The sequence below is a fragment of the Strix uralensis genome, chromosome 7, assembly GCF_047716275.1.
Source record: "Strix uralensis isolate ZFMK-TIS-50842 chromosome 7, bStrUra1, whole genome shotgun sequence".
Taxonomy (NCBI): Eukaryota; Metazoa; Chordata; class Aves; order Strigiformes; family Strigidae; genus Strix; species Strix uralensis.
In genome coordinates this window covers 7,938,967-7,957,820 of record NC_133978.1, presented here as the reverse complement: position 1 = coordinate 7,957,820, position 18,854 = coordinate 7,938,967, and positions in this window count along the sequence as shown.

The window sequence follows — 18,854 nt, the reverse complement described above, 5'->3', positions numbered from 1 at the left end:
ATGGTAACTGCATCTGTAGATCAGCTGTCAAAAATAGTCAACAGTAAGGCTTGTTTCAGGTTTCCTCTACTTTTTTTCATGTGGTCTCTGTTAAATAACAGTGTAAGAATGAGTACCTCTGTATAAAATTGAATTTGACTGCAAAAGATGAATTGATCATGTAAATGATTGTAGAACTGTACTGAGCACTTTTGATTCAAAGTACTATGCATGGATGCTTGAAATATGACCAGTAATTAATTCAGTGAAAGAGAAAGTTGAGGACTTCAGTATTACTAGTGTAGTGTTCTGGAAAAGATGTTCAGAAGATGAAGCTTAACAGTCTGTGAAATCTTTTTCTTTTAACTTTTAGAAAGGTTGCCCTTAAACCTTTGCTTCTGAAATAGGCAAACCGGTTTAGAGTGGAGAAGATGGACCTGATTTTCCCCTCAAAACATGAAATAAACACAATTTAGCTTTTTCCTTGCTGTTATATTTTCTTCCTCTCCTTACAGTATGCATGATAGTCTTGGTCTTATGTGAGATATTTCTTGAGTTTGACTAATTTACCTTTATTCAATATTGCCAAAGAGAAAGTGTTCAGAATTCAAAACCCCGTCCTGAATAACTGTAATAGGCCTACAAGTTGAAATTTTAAGTACAATTAATAGTAAGCTTGTGTTCCCTGCCATTTCACTTGTAATATTTTAAAGTGTGTTTCTTCTGCCATGTACAGGTTCTACACATGTAAGTTTTAGTAAAAGCTCAAATCCTCGTGTACTCTTTTAATCTAGTACTGGGGCTTACCATGGACTTCATTATGCTTAATATTCCTTTTAGGTTGCAAAAATTTGCAGTGCTGTCAATAGTCTACAAAATGTCCTGGCTATCTGGGTCTACATACATGTGAGAAGAGTGTTCTCATTAGAGAACTGCAGTTTGTCTCGTTCTGGAAAATGAAAAGAAGAAGCAATGGGGAGAACGTATTTGTTTTTCAGATGAAGGAAATGGAGAGACACAGTGGTAAGTGTTGGGGAAGAAACAATTTTTTTAAACATTTCTTGGCACAGATCTCTCAAACCTCAATCATTGGGAAAGAGAAGTAATGGGCAGATTCTAATCCAGATGCTTTGGGCTTTTTTGTAAGGCAAAATAATGACCATAGTCCTGTAACTGATTGTCTAAAATGATACGGTGTCTCCTTTGCTCTGCTTGAACTCTACTGTGCATTGATGTCTTCAGAAAAGGAAATAGTAAACTTTAAAGGGTGGTTTAATCTCACGAGGAAGGTGTGATAAGGATCAGTGACTGGATGCTGAAGTCAAATTCAGAGAAGAAATTAGACAAACATGTTACAATATGCTTAAAACAGTGGAGCGGGACTAAGCACTGGGACAAACCACTGGTTGGAGGGGTAGTTGCTCTGTCGGGTGAAGCTGGCTGCCTTTCTGTGAGCTGAAGCACAAATGGTGAGCTCAGCACAAGGTGGCTACTTGACTTCTGCAGGAGTGCTGTCCTCTGATCTGAGAAGGCAGTGGGGTACAGGAGTGTCTGTACACTCGCTGCACGTAGGATGTGACTGTGGTTCAGCCAAAACCAACAGGGCTCCTCTCCTTAGTTGTCAGACATAGGCTCTCGTCTTGGACAACTGAAGAGTGGGCTGTAATTAACTCCAATAACGATGGGTGGACCTGTTTAGAAAGAAGGGTGAAATTATTGGAAATGTCATCTAATTGGATTCTATCTTGCCATTTAAGACTCTAAGAAATATTATTCTGTATGGCTAAAATTAAGCTCTTTTTCAGTCCTGTCTCAGACTGCATTAATATAATGTCACAACTATGCCGGAGTTGAGCACTAGAGTATTCAATCTAGCTGTAATGTAAAGCCATCACTGCAGTGCTTATAGAAATGGTAAGTCTCTGATATTTTGTCAGTTATTATTAACAAATACCAGAATGGAAATTGATGATCAGTCTTAATAAAAGAACTGATTGTGCAATTTACATCAAGGCAGTTTTAATAAAATACCTAATCCTTAAATGTGCATAATTAGATTTACATATTCACATCACTGCAATTAGAAGTTGGTATTTAAAGGGCACACTTCCTTCTTCAGGTGCCTTTAATCACTCTTCTCAAGTTTGCTTTTTCAAATTGCAGAGTTAAAGTAAACAGATTTGTTTGTTTTTTTCACCCCCAGGCATGTAATATTTTTTCTTCTGGAATGAAATTTATATATTTAGTTTGGCTTGTGCTAATCTGTAAAATAGATAAATAAATAAAGAGGTAATCCCATTCAGCACTGAAGACTTTCAAGCCTTTAAAACAATGTGGAGGTAAACAATTTTTTTTTTCCAAGTGTTGAAAAGTTCTGGCAACAGCAACACTCTGAATACAGCTTAAGCTTCCTCTCTTCCCAGCCATGTGTCTTTGCTCCCTAAAGCAAAGACCTTAGTACAAAATCTAACAGATAAAGATCATAGACTGCAAACTGCCTTGTCAGCTTCTGACCCTGAACAGCCTTCCCCAGCCCCTTTGGTCAAATTTACAAGAGTGGTTCAGTGAAAGGCATTTGCAAAGTCAATGGGAATTACTTCCAGAATCAGAGAGAAACATGCCTGTGATTTTTATAAAACCAAAGTCTTGCAGTGGAAGATGCAGTTGCCATCTATCCAGCATAGTGGGCCGTGCTGTGCTTGCTGTGGTGCTGCATGTCCCCAGGTGGTGTGGCTGTCACAGCAGCCTTGGCCTGGCTTTGGTGCACAAACCCATAGGTGGAAGGTTATTCTGAGCAGGCAGCTGCCTCTGTCTGCTTCTCAGCCTTCCCCAAGGAGGCTGCATTTTCCCCCTGCCCTTGGTGTGCTACACTTCCCTCTGCCTCCCCAGAACACTGTTTTTTCCTGAAGGCACCACGGAGCTCACACTGTATGTCTTCCTGCAGGAATGTATCTGCAGTTCTGCTGGTGAGGAATGGTAACTGCATTTGGTAAAAGTTTATTCTGCACTTTAGGTAGCCTATATTCGTAGATATGCTTAGGAGGGTTGCTGCTTCAGAGCCCTGAACATTTTTAGATTATATAAAGACTTTATATAGACTTTAAAAAAAAGTTAAACTAGTGACTAGGATGAGATTAATAATTCAGAACACTGAAATGAAATATGAAAATCAGACAGGCTTATGTTCTGCTGACCATACACGTTTTGGTATGAAATGCTTTCTCATCAACTGGCAAAAATGCTAATGGATGTAGTAACCCTGTGGTACAGCGGCCCTTCTTTCACTCAGGCAACCACCGAGGATAAGTTTATCTGTCTTTTTAGTAGCATATAGCAAATGGTATTTGTTTTGCATATGCCAGTAGAAATAAAGTGCATTTTAATTTTTAATTTTTTCAGTTCTGGTCCTCCCTTCTGATCTCCTGAGTTAAACTCTAGTTCACTGTGTTTAAAAGGATGTTGGCCTTTCTTTGTTGCTCTTTCCTCTCTTCCATCTTTCCTTTATCTTTTTTTTTTTCCTACCCATTTCTCCTTTTTTCCTTTGTCCTTTGGTTTGCTTTTCCTTTTTTCCTGTTTTCCCTTTTTCATTTTTCTCTCTTATCTTTTTTGCCTTTTTCAATTTTTATTTCTTATTTTTCCCTTTTTTCCTTTTTTTCACCTCTTTTTTTTTTTTTTTTTTCCATTTTTCTTTTCCCTTTTTTCTCTCTAGTAAGTGGTGCACAGTCTTTGGTCAGGTGAGCACCAGGCAGTCTGTTGTGGAGACACTGAAAGGTGGTTCTGCATCCTGGCATGCATCTGGAACCACAGCCCATGGCTCATGGATGAACAAGAGGCTGAAGCAGCTGCAAAGGTTCTGCTGGTGAGCCAGGTCCTGTAGAGGGCTGTAGGGTGGGCAGCCTGCTTAAAGTCACCCTACAGACCCTAGCTCAGAGCTCTGGTCTCAGATGTTGGTAGGGATAATGATTTTTCTGTTGCGATCCTGAGGGCAGGTTGGAGCAATGCATATCCAACTTATCCTACTCCAGACCTGTAGCAACATTCATAAATTCTCTGGTTAAAATTGTCAAGAACTGTTGGTTTCAACTCTGTGTGTGTGTAAAGCTAAGCAGAGAAAGCGAGTGATTCAGAAGAAAATTGTTTTTTTATGTTGTCACATACTTAGCTAGAGAGTCACCTTTTCCTCTTTTGAAATCTTGTTTTGCTGCTATGTACAGAGGGAGAAGCTCTTCTCACCAAAGAAAAAGTGACTGCAAGGGAAGTGAGAAAACAAGTTTAGGAAGAACTAGTAGTGCTGTAGGAAAACTATGATGTATCTTAATTACGTTGGTTTGTGGTGACACCATAAAGGCTGGCTTATAGCATCTCTTACAGTTATCAGTGCTCCTGCAACCCCAGTCTTGCCCCAAACCAGGGTGGGAATTGGGGTAATGGACATTGATTGGAAGGGCGTGCTGCGAATGTGAATGTAAAGGGAACAGCTCTGATTTATTCATTCGCACATATGCTGCCTAAATGCAAAGACCAGAATCTGTGATATTTTTTCAACATTGACTTGGCAAAGGGGAAAGGCGAGGACTTGTAGCTTTTGGACACTTGGTTGCAAACCTCCACAGGCCACAGTGCATGTCAGGGTGGGAGTGGTAGGGGAGAAGCAGGCAATGTGGTCTCAACTGCAACTTACAGCAACTTCATGAAATTGTAATCTTTGGGGGACAGCTAGACTGTCACTCCCTGAAGAACATGGGGATGTTACTTCCTACCAAACTAAGCATCTGTAGTGCTTCTTCCATGGCTTTGTCCCTTTTCCTTATAAGCAGTGAGGAGAAAACAGATTTCATAATTGACTGAGCACCAGTTTTTGTTTTAGTTTGAGTATAATTTCACAGCACACACTCATACACTGTGCTTAGTTTTTCATACATGCTCAATTCTAAATACAATATTCTGAATAACTGCCTAATATCAAAGATGTATCCAAAATCAGTATTTGTGGAATTCTGTTGAAATGGTGCTGGTTATATAGGTGCTTTGCATACGAATAGTTTAGAATCACCAAATAACATGTAAAATAGAGAATTGCAACTGAAAAATAACATGCTGTGGGAGGTGTTACATTTAATAGAAAAGTGACTGTTTCAACATCTCTATTATACTTCATAAGTCTGAAGTAAAATGAAAAAGAGAGGGATCAATAACATGTTACTGGTATCTCCAGTATCACATTTCATGAATTGCCTTTCTTGACCTGGGCAACATATGATGCATCTGAACAGATAAAGTGCAATGAATTTGATGCTCCTAATTCAAATCATAATGAACTTCATTCCACATTACAGTGAAATGACAAATTTGATACATATGGCAATTTACAAAAGGTTTCCACAGTGGAACAAGCAGAGAAATAACTGCACACTTTTGGACCAGGAAACTAGCAAGGAGTTAACATTGATGCCTTAACTTATAACCACTGACAATATGGTTAGCTAATTAATTCCTACTGATTTTTGTTACTGCATAACATCATTTACCTGACTACTTTTGCTGCTGCTGGGTAGAAGTCTGTATTCCTTATTTCTCACCATTGGCTTGGTGTCAGACTGATCAGGATCTTCTAAGTGGTTATCACCACTTCAGAGGAATGCCAAAATGTAAGGACAGGAGATATCAGTCATCATCACAAGTCAAATTCATTAAAGAGGAGGAACTGTTTTAAGTGAAGACTTTCATGCCAAAAGGGCAATAATAGGTAAAAGTATTCATGTAATGTATTCAAAGAATTTTGTGATAACTGTCAAGTTATTCAACAGTTTTCTCTCATTATCATTTACTTCATGTACCTTGACTTGGCAAAGCCTTTAGGAAGACATTTAATCAGAAGTATGCAAATGGTCCTGCTAGTTTCAACAGGAAATCAGCACTTAGGAATAGCAAATCTTAAATATTTTCTTAAATGTTGAGACATGTTGGTACTAGTTATATATGATGAGTTATACAGTCGTCTTTTTTTTTTTTTTTTTTTAATGCAGTGCTGTTGGATAACTTTTCTGCAAGTTTTCAACTATTCCCTAAGCAGTGCTGTGCAAATTGTTCTAGAGAAGCTGCTACTGGGTGACCTGAACCAAAAATGTTTCTGGTTCCATGCCAAAACATAAATCCTAGGGAGTGAGGAAAGAAAGATTTTTCTGATTGAATAGAACTTTTTTTTATACATCACTAAATATTTTTTTAAAAATTGAATATGCTAAACCTGGTCCCAAAATAACACATCAAATTAAAAATTGAAATGCTTCACTTAGAAAATGTCATATATTTTTTCCGACATGCTTATTGCACAATGCAAGTTTGCAAAAGTTTTTGTTTCTCCACACTGCCTTCCACAGAGAGTGAACTATTTATAGGAAAAAAGAATTTGGCTTTCCTTCTATCATGATTTCTTCAATAGAGTTAGTCAAATGTTGCAAATACTTAGAAAGTGCTACATATAGTCTTTGATTCCTATCCATCATGATGGAAGCAGGGGTTTTCTTTCAGTATGGTGTACAAGATTGGCACCCTAACTCTGGTCATATGTACTTACAGTAATATGTGACTCATACTGCATTTTTCCTTTCTATACATTGAAGACTTCTCAAAAGAGGCTTAAGGCTTAAATTCAGATAATTTCTACCTCAGTTTTTGTACATCATGTTTCCTACTGGCTGGTGGTAGATCTTTGGAAAAGTTTACCAGGAAAAATATTTTATGAAGGAATTTAGGGGAAAGTTAGGCAATCTGAATCTGATCTTAGAGTGTCTCTATCTCCATGTTACAAACAGGTTAGCTAAAACACATATAATGAAACAACTTGTCCAAAGTCACGCTATAAGAGAGATGGAGAAGTGAAGAGCAGAAGCTGGCTGTCCAGGCACCTCCCTGTTTCCCCCATGCAGGGTTATACCTGTATTTGTTGCCACATGCCGGTGCAATACAATCAGTTCTCTATGTTTGCTTGTGCCTATTTCTTTGTCTTACCAGAGGGCAGCACGTGGGCCTTCGGAGCTGCAAATGCTTCAGTCAATTCCATTTTGGATATTACAGTGATCGTATTTTTGATTGTGGAACCGTGGCAATATTTTGAAATCATATGTGTGCCTTGTCTTTCTTTATAACCATCTAGGTTCAGGATGCCTAGAGACAAATGATATGGAAAAAGGCCTCCGTGACATAGGTTCCTGCTGGCACTGACTGTACAAGTAGAAAGACACCTAGACAGAAGGTAAGAAAAGCCTCTTTTAATTTTTTAACTTCACTGATGTAAAGCCTAATGAGGTGGTTTTAATTTATTTGGCTACCAGCAACGGTATTTAAATGAAGCACATAATTTGTTAAATACTAACAAATATGCTTCAGGCTGTAAAGCTAATGTAATTTTTTGCTTCACTGGTAGCCTTGGAGGCATTTGATTTCCCCTTGCCCAAACTTCAGCTTCATCTGTAAGCAGACCATACCAGCAGATTTGATCAAGCTTTTTTGCTTGTCACATTTTAAAATATGGCATTTTAATTTCTTCTTTAACCTATTGGACTCTTCCAAAGCCCTTGCTGCCTGTCCATCTGCCATTTCAAACGTGTGTCTGTGCAGGAACACCAAGTGAGCTGTGCTGTCTGCTCAACTCTTGTTCCATTGAACATGTTGTCACTTGTATATAATTCTGCTGCTTGGTTTGTTTCTCACATTGCGTTCAGCTTAGGCAGTGGAGAAGTTTCTGACAACTGGACACTGAAACCTCCTCTAATCGTTTTGTCAAACAGAAGGCCATAGTTTTTAGGATCTTATCACAGCTTTCATTGCAAGTACTTAGATTCATACTGAATCTAAATTTCCCTCATCTTTTCTTGGCCTTGACCCTGTAATTGATGAGACAGAGCAGGCAGCATGGAGTCCTCTGGAAGCATCACAATCTAAATGCTCACACTATGTCATGCTTACTACCTTGCTCACAGAGGAACATGGGATATTTGAGTACATAATGAGTTCTATGTATAATTTATTATTTTAGAGTATTTTACGAAGGTTGTGTGGTTATTTTGGGGGAGGGAGGAAAGGGAGTATTATTTGGTTATTTTCCAGACAGAATGATGTATGAAGCTCCAGAGAGCTATTTTAACCATCTGATACACATAAAACTGGACTAAGAGGTAGTTTAAATGATAGATTTTTTTTTTTTTTGGTGAGAATTCTTTCAATATGAAGACATATAAATATTGGGGTCTTTTATAATAACTGTAGTTGCAGAGATTTTGATGGACATTTTTAATACATGAAAGTAAATTGCTATTAGAGGGAAAAATGAAATGCTTTCCAGCTGTAGAACACTGAAATGAATGTGCATCTGTGGAGATACTGGGAATGGTTTTTAGGGAGCAAGACCAGTCTTAAAAGACCAAAGAAATGTCAATTGTAATAACTGTGTTCAGTAAAAAATAAAAAGGCAACACTACAAATTTTCAAGTAATATACAGAGTTAATACAATGTTCTTGAAGGAATATTTTGCCACGAAAAAGGGGAAATATTTTTTTATTCCAGAGAAGGGGAGGAAAAGCATTATTTCACTCACAAATCTTCTGGAAGGACACTTATGTTCTCTGTCAAATATATGCAAATTAAACCATATTTTAAATCTTTTTACTGGGTCCTGCTGGATGGAACATGTCTCAAGGGCAATCCAAGGAGGGGAACATTTGATAAACACACATGGCTCTGGGCAGACCTCTGTGCATCCCCACAGAGCCATGATGCCAGTGAGCTTTCTGCCATCCCACATGTTTTTTCCTCCTCATTTGGGCTCTGAATCAAATCCATTTCAAATCAGTGGGGTGCTCTCCATAGACTTCAAAGAGCTCTGGAGCAACCACTGTTGAGGAAGTGCAGGTCAGGAAGTACTGATCTGAGCTTCATTTCCTTTTGCTTTCCTTTTTCCTTACTTGCCTTAATTTCAGAAAGGAACATGCTATATTCCATCTGTTCTCAAACAGTCCTGGGCCATGAGCCACCAGAGTCTGGCACTGTGTCACTGGGCTGTCAGAAAAGGAAGGAGCACAGTTGTTCTTCTGTTCTCCTGGCTCCCTTAATGCTGGCTCCTTCCACTAGATCTTCTTTTCCTTTCTCATTATATGGTGCAGTAGAAGAAAGTATTTGGCATCTTAATAATATTAGTTTTATGGTAATCTGGTTTTCAGCTGTGAGATGAACATCGGATGCTTACATGGTCTCTCTACCCGCACACAATGTGTGTTTGTGTGTGCATATCAATTTATAATATACCATTGCTATTATAAAATTTCTCAGAATTTAAAAATTACTATGAGTGGGTATTTATGTCAGAGAGGCAGAAATAGATGATGTCCCCATCCTGAGACATCGTTAACTGCTATTGCAGCTCTTTTTGCATCTAACAGAAGGACAAAAGACTGCCTGGAATCATGTTGCTGAAAACTGGATCAATTTTGGAGGCAAAATAATCCACTTAAAATTCTTCCCTCTGCATGCAAATGGGTGTTTTTCCAGGTTGCCCCAGATTGGGCTATGGCCGTTTGAAAACCAGGGGCTAAATATTCTACCCCCTTCCCTCCCTGTTGCTGTCCTTCCCAGTGTCCAGCTTCCCCTCCCTTCCCTTCCTTTAACTTTCTGATAACCGATCATGGAAGAGCCATAACAGTGCTTGAAAAGAGTCAGGGCAGGCTGGAGTAGCTGTGATCTAGCAGTTAGATACTCTGATGAGGGGGAACTTGAGGCATAGCCAACCTGTTCCAATGGACAGTGGAGCAAGGTTGGATTTCACCTGCCAAAATAAGCAACAGTGCTGTTCTGGAAACAGCGGCTTCCTGTCTTCCAGCAAACCCTCTCTTTTGCTGACTTTCAATGTCTACAGTTATGATGACCTTCCTGTAGCACAGAAATTCTGCTTCAGGCAGATTTTTGCAGAGCAAAATTCTTGTAATCCTCTCCTCTGTTAGAGGAAAATACATTTTGTAGTGAAATATTTTCTGGAGATGGAGTCTCAGACACCCCTCCCACCTCTTCTCTTTTCCTTCTCACCAAAAGGATCATTCCTAAGTGACACAAGAAGATGCATTTTGCAAGTTTACAGTTAGTAGTTAAATATATTTGTGAGATAAGCAATATCACCGAACAGATAGCTCTCCCTCCTGTTCCTTACCCCAAAGGAAAAGGAACAAAAGCTCACTTTATACAAAGTACTTAAAGCCTCTAATATAGCATACAGCAGATCTAGTCCAAAGTTTGAAAGAAGATAAGCCAGGGAAATTTCATGTTAACCATGTAAACCACCATTGCTTGTGGGAACTTTCCTGCTCGCTGCTACTCTTTGTGTTGTTTCCTAATATCTGAGCCCTTGTCACTGGTCAGAGGGGAGCTGTGGCTTCCTGTAGAGACCAGCACTGGCACTGACAGCCCATGAGGGTGCCCAGGCAGACACTGAATGTTGTGGGAGAGGTCTGCTGGGGTCCATAGATAACAGCTGGATAAACATGATGAATCTAAAATTTATACTGAACTTAGGTATGGAAGAAGACCAGGAGATGCACTTGTGTCTGGTATGTGACCACTGATGGTTTTTATTAACCATGAACTCTCTGAAAGGTTTTATATATTCTCCCAAAGGGGAAAAGAGGAAAAGTGTGAGTCTAGTGTTTAGCTGAACAGTGAAAGAAACTGAACTGGGAAAAAACCCAGCTACCGTTTTTTGCTATTATATGTGCTGGAAGTTTACCCAACAGGTAGCTGATAACTTACTCGGTAACTCTAGGATGTTACAGGTTTCCATGGTGGTAGACTATCAAGAAAAAACGTGAACTGGCATTTTCCACCCCTGCAGTTCTATAGCTCCTTGAAATAGAGGAGTTTGCTCATGAATTGCATCTTGAACTAGAGGCTGGGAAAGTTGGAAAATAGACCATCCACCCAAGGAACTTGCTGTTCCTGCACAGAGATCTGGAGGTATAGAGGATAAAGTAGGGCTGCTGTACTAGCTTTGTGCCAAAGAAGTTTTACTCTGAGGATAGATCTACCAGGAACATGACATTTTTGTGCACCAAGTTCTTTGCACTTTACCTGTCCTATATTCATTGTGCTTCCTCCCTTACATGTCTAGAGAGCGAGACTCTGGAAACACTAGCAAAAATATCTTTGCAACAGAGCCATCTAAACATGAAAACTGCTCATTAGGAAAGAGTACACTGGACAAAAATCATAGAGACAGATGCATTTATTTTTTGTCTGGTATGAGCAGAGCAAAAATAATATTTTCCAATATGATGTATTGAAATCTCATGGGAGAAAACAACAGAAAGAGTCTTTGATTAATCATGCAATAGCAGGGAAGAATGCAAGTATACAGAATCCCTAGGTATATTTAATTTCATAAGCAGGGTTATATTCTTCTATGGAACTCTAATTCAAAGTTTTTGAAGCATCCATCTTAGAAGACACTGGCCTGGAGTAATAATGTGATTGGTAAGATGAAAGAAAACTCTGAAAGAACTGGTATTCTCTCTTTTCAAAAAGAAAAGTTACATTAGTGTTCTCAATAGGATAACAAGCCAAAAATCATACAGGCCTGATTCTGCTGCCTGCGTCTGGTGTTCCTACTTGTACCTGCTTAGAGCAGGGTCAAATGAGGAACTTCCTTGCCATCACATTTTACTCCCATGCTGAGAGTCTGTCTTAAAGTAAAATGTGAGTAAAGCTTAAAAAGCAATGGGCTATGAGGAGAAGAAAATACAGTGGGTTTATGACTTAATGCAAATTAAATATCCTATTTCAGAGTCTTAGTCTTATAGCCACAGTGGGACTGAAGTCTACTTGACTGGAGAGGTAGGGTCCTCAGTCTACTTTTATAAACCTGTTTGTTAAAGGCCACGGTCTGCCACGCTTCCTTAGCGATTTCGGTGCAGCCACCTCTGTCTTCATTCCCAGAAAAGAAGGGTGATGTAGACATTCAGGTCCCTGTAGTGCTCTGTAGAATTATGAAAAACGATTCCCAACCCCCATTAGGTAGTGACTGAAATAGGCAGTGAAGCCAGAAACACACCTGTCCCTTAGAATCCCTCTCCCTCCTCTTAACGTGGGTTTAGCGTAACTGCAGATGGCCTCATTACCATGTGCATAGCCAACCCTCTCTGAATGCCAGCTTGCACCAGACATCTTGCTGGGATTAAAACATTTAAAGAATGTAATTAGTATTAGTTTGGAGGTGGAATTTTTACTTTTGGACTATCTGCATAACTACCTATATATTAATTTTGGATTACCTTTTATCACATCCTTTTAAGCTACTGCCAATAAGTAGTTTAGGACATGGATAGGGTAAAATAATCAAAGAAAAGTGTAGCATGTTGAATTTAAATAGAAACTTCTGCATTAAAGTATAGCATTTGCTTTATGAATTACACGTAGAACTGCATATCATGTAGTAAATAAAATGGTATATTTTTCATGTGAATCTTCACAGTTGGTCCATTAACAGCAAGAGGAACAGCAGTGTAAGAGACTTTAATAACAATAATGGCTTAATTTTACCCTGGCCAATGGAGTCCATTACCCTCTAAGTGCATTCCCTTATTCTGGCCTTCCTTATTCCCCCTTATACGTGTGTCACTGCTGGAACAAGACCCAAAATATTATGGAGATTAATCGACCAAGCCTATTTTAAATCTACTTTTTTAAAGCGACGTCATGTAAAAATGTTTTTACCTCTGTCAGATCTCTTCACAAACAATGTAATACAATTTATTTTCATTCTCTTAGCCGATTTGGGCTGTCATATATGTTAAGCCTCTGAGTAAATCAACTTTAATGTTTAATATTTTACCTTACTATCTGCAAGAAAAAGGTCTTGCTTTTATTTTAATGTCAATATATTTGGCTTATACAGGCCTTTTAAATGATTCACAGCATATCTTAACAAGCCTGTTGAACAGAAAATAATCATAATAATAATACAAACCCAGTTTTCATTGATGGAGATTACCAGCTGTTTTAATGAAAATGATGAAACAATGAAGGGCTATGAAAGATTCAAAACCATCAGTTTTGCAGATGAAGCAAACAAAACTGCCATTTTCTGCTCATGTGGAATTATGTGGGTATTGCAATTTACCTTCTATAATTTTAGCAGAGGCTGAATTGGAGCCATCTGCAGTTCTACTATATAAGCATGAGAGAGATTATGAGAGCTCTATTTTCACATCCCTTTTATACAATAATGAAATTCTGTGAAAGAAAAAAAGAATGATTCTGAGAAAAAAGAGAAGATTGATTGGAGAATTTGATTAACACTTGGATAAGCAATTTTATATTCTGGATTTTCAGTAATAGGTAGAACTCAGAACTTGAGAAAACCCATCTGAGCTGAGGCTTTTGTTCAAAATGTTTGAGGGAAAAAAAAAAACCCAAAACAAACTGAGTAGGTATATGCGATAGGAGAGGAAATGGAAGGGCCAGTTTTCTCAACTGAAAAAAAGATTATGCATCGGCATTGATTAGTTCCCTAAAGAGGCCCTGCCGTTTTTTAACTTGCACTGTGAATTTAAATGGGTGAAGGAGCATGAATGACGTTAGGTTTTATAACTCTGTGTGTGTGTGTATGCTTTAAATGCAGTTGTACTATTCAATTAAGGCTGACGGTTTAATTGTAATTCCCAGATTGTGGCATTTTATGTTTGGGAAAGAGAATACAATTCTGAGCATAAAAATGAGATTGCTCTGATGCAAATAGCTTTTAAAAATAGTTTTCTTGGTTTTCTTTTTTTAAAATTTATTTTTAAAGATAAAAATAAACAATTTTCTGTACTTATAAGGAGGAAATCCCCCCATAGTGGAGGTGTTAGCCATTACAAAACATTCATGTTACAGAGTCATGAACACAATGTTCAGCCCCTGCCTTTTCCTTCCCCAGAGAGAATGGAGCTAAGATCCTGCAGAAGGTCGTGCTTTGAGAGGAGGTATCCAATCGTGCATCTCCCTAGCAATGTAAACGTATTTACGGATGTAAAACTCCATATTCCTTGGGGCTGGGGAAGGGATGAATTACCCCATTTAAATCTAATGTAATTTTATTTGTATATCTAAAGCTCAGCAATTATTTTGTGTGCATAAACCAGCCCCAGACTCAGAGAGGAAGGATGGAGATGGCACAATTAAGGCAGCTACAAGCCATTTCTGTATCTTCCTGGGTCTTTGGCACCTGGTGAAACCAAATGGCCAATGAGGTCTCCTTAGGTTATGGCAGCTCAGCCAACGGCCCAGCATGGCTTCCTGCTCAGGCCCTCAAATGGCAGCCTGGGGGTGGTCTTCCTCACCAGCCCTGCTGGGGTGGAGAGAGGTTGATGAGAGGTACCTCAGGCTACCCCTCAGGAGTTCCAGGCTGAATCAAAGCTTTCCTGAAGTTCTGATGCTGTTACATGGTAGAAAAATGCCTTTATGAAACAATGACTCCACTCAGGATTTAAATCTAGAGGCATCTTCTTTACATAAATGCTTTGCTCCACCTGCCTAGAATAAACGACAGACAGAAGGGATTAATGTCCTATTTACCATAGCTGGTTCTCACAGCAGCAGGCAGCATAGCTACAGCATGGTGACAACATTTCTAAAGACTAAGTTGAGGGATAGAAGGAAAAGCAAAATAAGAAACCTGCAGAATCAGAGATATTGATAGAAGCTAGCAGTATTCACTGGTAGGCTTCCTTCTGTGTAGGATGTGATAAAACTGCATTTTTAAATCAGCAAGATATTCTCATGTAATAAATGTCCACATTTTTTCTTCTCCTGTAGTTTAGCTCTGTTATTCAGGGTGATCTCAATATGCCTGCCAAAATTTATTCTAGAATATAGGGTGTTGTCATGACATACACCTAGTTTAACTGGGAATAATTCAGAAGAGAAGATGTCCTAGTGCATTCCTGTGCATGGTGAGCTGTTTGTCATTTTCTGTTTCAATGCAGATGCTAGCAGAGTACAGACCCGAAGATAAGTGTTTTAAATAGGGCATCCAATAGGTCTGAACCCAAGAGTTTCATAAATATTCAAGCAAACACTGCTTCCCTTAAAGCCTGCAGTTAAATCTGCCAAACGCTGTAGCTACAACAAAAGTGTACAGTTGGGTTCAGATCGAACCTGTCATTTTAAGTCTTCATCTGTTGCCATTTTTTAAAATCTGCAAATTATTCAAAGGACTATTTTAATAACAAAATGTAATAATCCGTGAAGAAAATATGATTGAATTGGCCATATTAGTCCATATTTAGTTAGGCCAAAAGAAAACAAAGAGGGGGTTAAGAGAGACAGAAGGAAGAATAGAGAAAGAAGAAGAAACAAGAGGGGCACACCAGAACTGCAAATATTTAAATGGCTACAGAAAAACAAAAATTAATTATTTGTTGTCCATTTCTGAGGTGAACATATGAAGAAATTATATCCTTAGACTTCAGCAAAGATGATTTCCATTAGCTGTTAGGAAAAATTTTTGAACTGCAAATTTCTAAAGCATCTAAAATCCACGACTGTTTCAATCCCATCCCAGAGAGAGGAGAGTGGGGAGAAATGTCTGCCAAGAATGATCTCTGTGTTTGCATGATCTCCTTGTCTATTGTTCTCCTACTGTGGGATTTTCCTTGGGAGGAAGTGATGTGACTCATCAAGTGAATATTCAATTAGAATGAAGGGGCTCACCTAGTCTCTAATTCATCTGCGATCTATATTTATATCCTTGCTATTATTTAGTTTACTCAGTGGAAGAGCTACACCATTATTTTCTGTTGCTCTATAAATATAGATGAGAAACAGTTTTGTTGATACATTTAAATAAGGTAAGCAGCAGAAGAAATTCAACTCAGAGCACATTGCCACATCGAACAGCTAAATCAGACTTCTGTGAGGAAATAGGACTGAACTGATGCGGCTTCTTGCTGTTTTTCTGGAAATGTGCAAAAATAGAAGTGGAGAGGCGGGAAAGGGAGAAGAGAAACAAAATAGATGGAGTATTTGGACTGGAGAACAATTTCCAGTATTTGACCTCACATTGTTTTAAAGTACAGAGTATTGGGACTACGTCTGTGAATTTTTTAACTCTAGTAATAAATTATCTCTGGATGTGCCAGTCAAGACAAGGATTTGTAGGAATTGTAATGTTAACATAAGCTCTCATCTTGCAAAGAATTGCATGTGCTGAACTTTACTTATATGCAAACATCACCCGAGTATTTGCAGATGGTAGATCTCAGGCCAAATCTGAACAGCATTTGTTATAGAGTATTTATTGCTAGGGATAGTCAAATGGTGAGATGATACTCAGTCTTGATTCACAGATGTCTTAAGACTCTCATATGTGGAAGTGTTCACCAAGCCAAGTAAAAACCTGACTATAGTCTCTATTCCAAAAAAACTAGCAAATCAGCAAGACTAACAGTTTCTATCATCAGCATGTTATTCTTAATATACTGATGTATAGGACTCTCTAGATAAGTATGACTTAAGTACTTTTAAAAAATAATTTAAAAAAACCTTTTTTTTTTTTAACAGTGAAAATGTGAGAGCAAGTCTATATACTGAGAATGCTTAAGAGTTAGTGTAAAGGAAATGTGATACAGATACTTTTTTGTTTGAAAATCATTATGTTCTGGTTTTGGGAAGGGGAACTCTTTCCTGGCTTTCTCTGTTAGCAATACCTAGGTCCTTCCTGGCAGCATATCCATCAACAGGGGCTTCCCAAGGAGACCTGGACTGGTGCCAGAAGTGCAGTGCATTCTGTGTGCTCTTCTAGTGCTTCCATCACAAGTGGTATGTGTCATCATGCTTGGAAATCAGACCTGTCTATATGTAAACCCTAGTTTTCTTAACTCATTTAAGAAAAGGGGACAGCCCTGTTTTCAGGTTTTCTGTTGAAGGACATTGAATCATAGACATTTAGAAGATGTCTAGTTCTTTTTTTTTTTTTTCCCCTGGCTATTTTTTACCTCTACCTTTTAAAGTTATGCTGCAGGAGTGGTTTGCTATTGAACTTGCTTCCTGTATTTGAGGAGTATTATGTTTGCTAATTCATAACCATTCACCGAAATTTCTGAGAAATAGTTTCATATTTGTATGTGATAACATTGTACAAATACTAATTGTTTTCACAAAACTATAATGCCTGACAGGCATTGCTGTTAAATATTCAGTGCTGACAGATCTGTAAAACGTTAATGATTTGCAGTTACAACATCTACCTACATTGGAATTTCTTTTCTGTACAGTATTGTAAACCTAAACTCTTGAAAGTTTAAGGCTTGTTCTAGCAGGGAAACATCAAGGAAGTGGAGATGTTCACATCTATGATAACAGATTGACTAGATTAAATACATTTTAAAAAGAGACTCTAAAGTAACTCATGAAAAATATCAACTAAGAAAAACCTAATCTAGTAAAATAACCCCTTCTAGCAGTCATAGCACAAGCATTGCTTTTATGTCCTTCTGTTGTAGTATTTATTTTGTGCCATTTATATTGCTCATTGCTCTCACCCCTTTGGAGGGTAAAATCTCTCTGAGACTGGAAGACTAATTATGGATTACCAAATTGTTCAAATCAAAAAACAACACACACAAGAGGAAATAAGCACAAGGCAGCACAAAATATTCTCAGTTCACTTTTCACTTTAATAATGTGGCTAAAAATGATTTATGATGAGACAATACCACCGTTGTCCATGATGTACACTAATAGTCAATTCCGGTCCTGTCTTAGGCTCTGAACTCCAGAGCCTGAAGGTCTCAGAATCACAGAATTGTCTAGGTTGGAAAAGACCTTGAAGATCATCCAGTCCAACCATCAACCCAAGATTAACAGTTCCCAACTACACCAAATCCCTCAGCGCTATGTCAGCCCGACTCTTAAACCCCTCCAGGGATGGGGACTCCACCACCTCCCTGGGCAGCCCATTCCAACGCCTAACAACCTGTTCTGTAAAGAAATGCTTCCTAATATCCAGTCTAAACCTTCCCTGGCGCAACATGAGGCCATTCCCTCTTGTTCTATCACTTATTACTTGGTTGAAGAGGCTCATCCCCAGCTCTCTGCAGCCTCCTTTCAGGTAGTTGTAGAGGGCGATGAGGTCTCCCCTCAGCCTCCTCTTCTCCAGGCTAAACAACCCCAGTTCCCTCAGCCGCTCCTCGTATGACATGTGCTCCAGACCCTTCACCAGCTTCGTTGCCCTTTTCTGGACACGCTCGAGTCATTCAATGTCCTTTTTGTAGTGAGGGGCCCAAAACTGAACACAGTAATCAAGGTGCGGCCTCACCAGTGCCGAGTACAGGGGTAAGATCACTTCCCTGTCCCTGCTGGCCACACTATTTCTGATACAAGCCAGGATGCCATTGGCCTTCTTGGCCACCTGGGCACACTGCTGGCTCATGTTCAGTTGTCTGTCAATCAACACCCCCAGGTCACTCTCTGACTGGCAGCTCTCCAGCCACTCCTCCCCAAGCCTGTAGTGCTGCTGGGGGTTGTTGTGGCTCTCCTTACTAAGACTTTCAACACAAGTTTTTCTCACATACGTGCTTGCCTTAGAGAGCTTAGGGTGACTAAAGGATTGGTTCAGATGGTTTTGTAAATAGCTTTACATGCTAGGACACAGAATGGATTCTGTGCTTTTATACAAAACCAGAACCTCTCCCCTCAGTGATGAGCGACACTGAAACCTGATGGAAGGAAATTAGGGTAATTAGTACAACATGACAAGCTGAAAAGTATCTCTACCCCACAGCTCATTCCACATTCGTGTTGTGGCTCGGCAGTTCCTCTGGTCTCCCCCTGCCTCCCAGCTCACCCCTCCCTG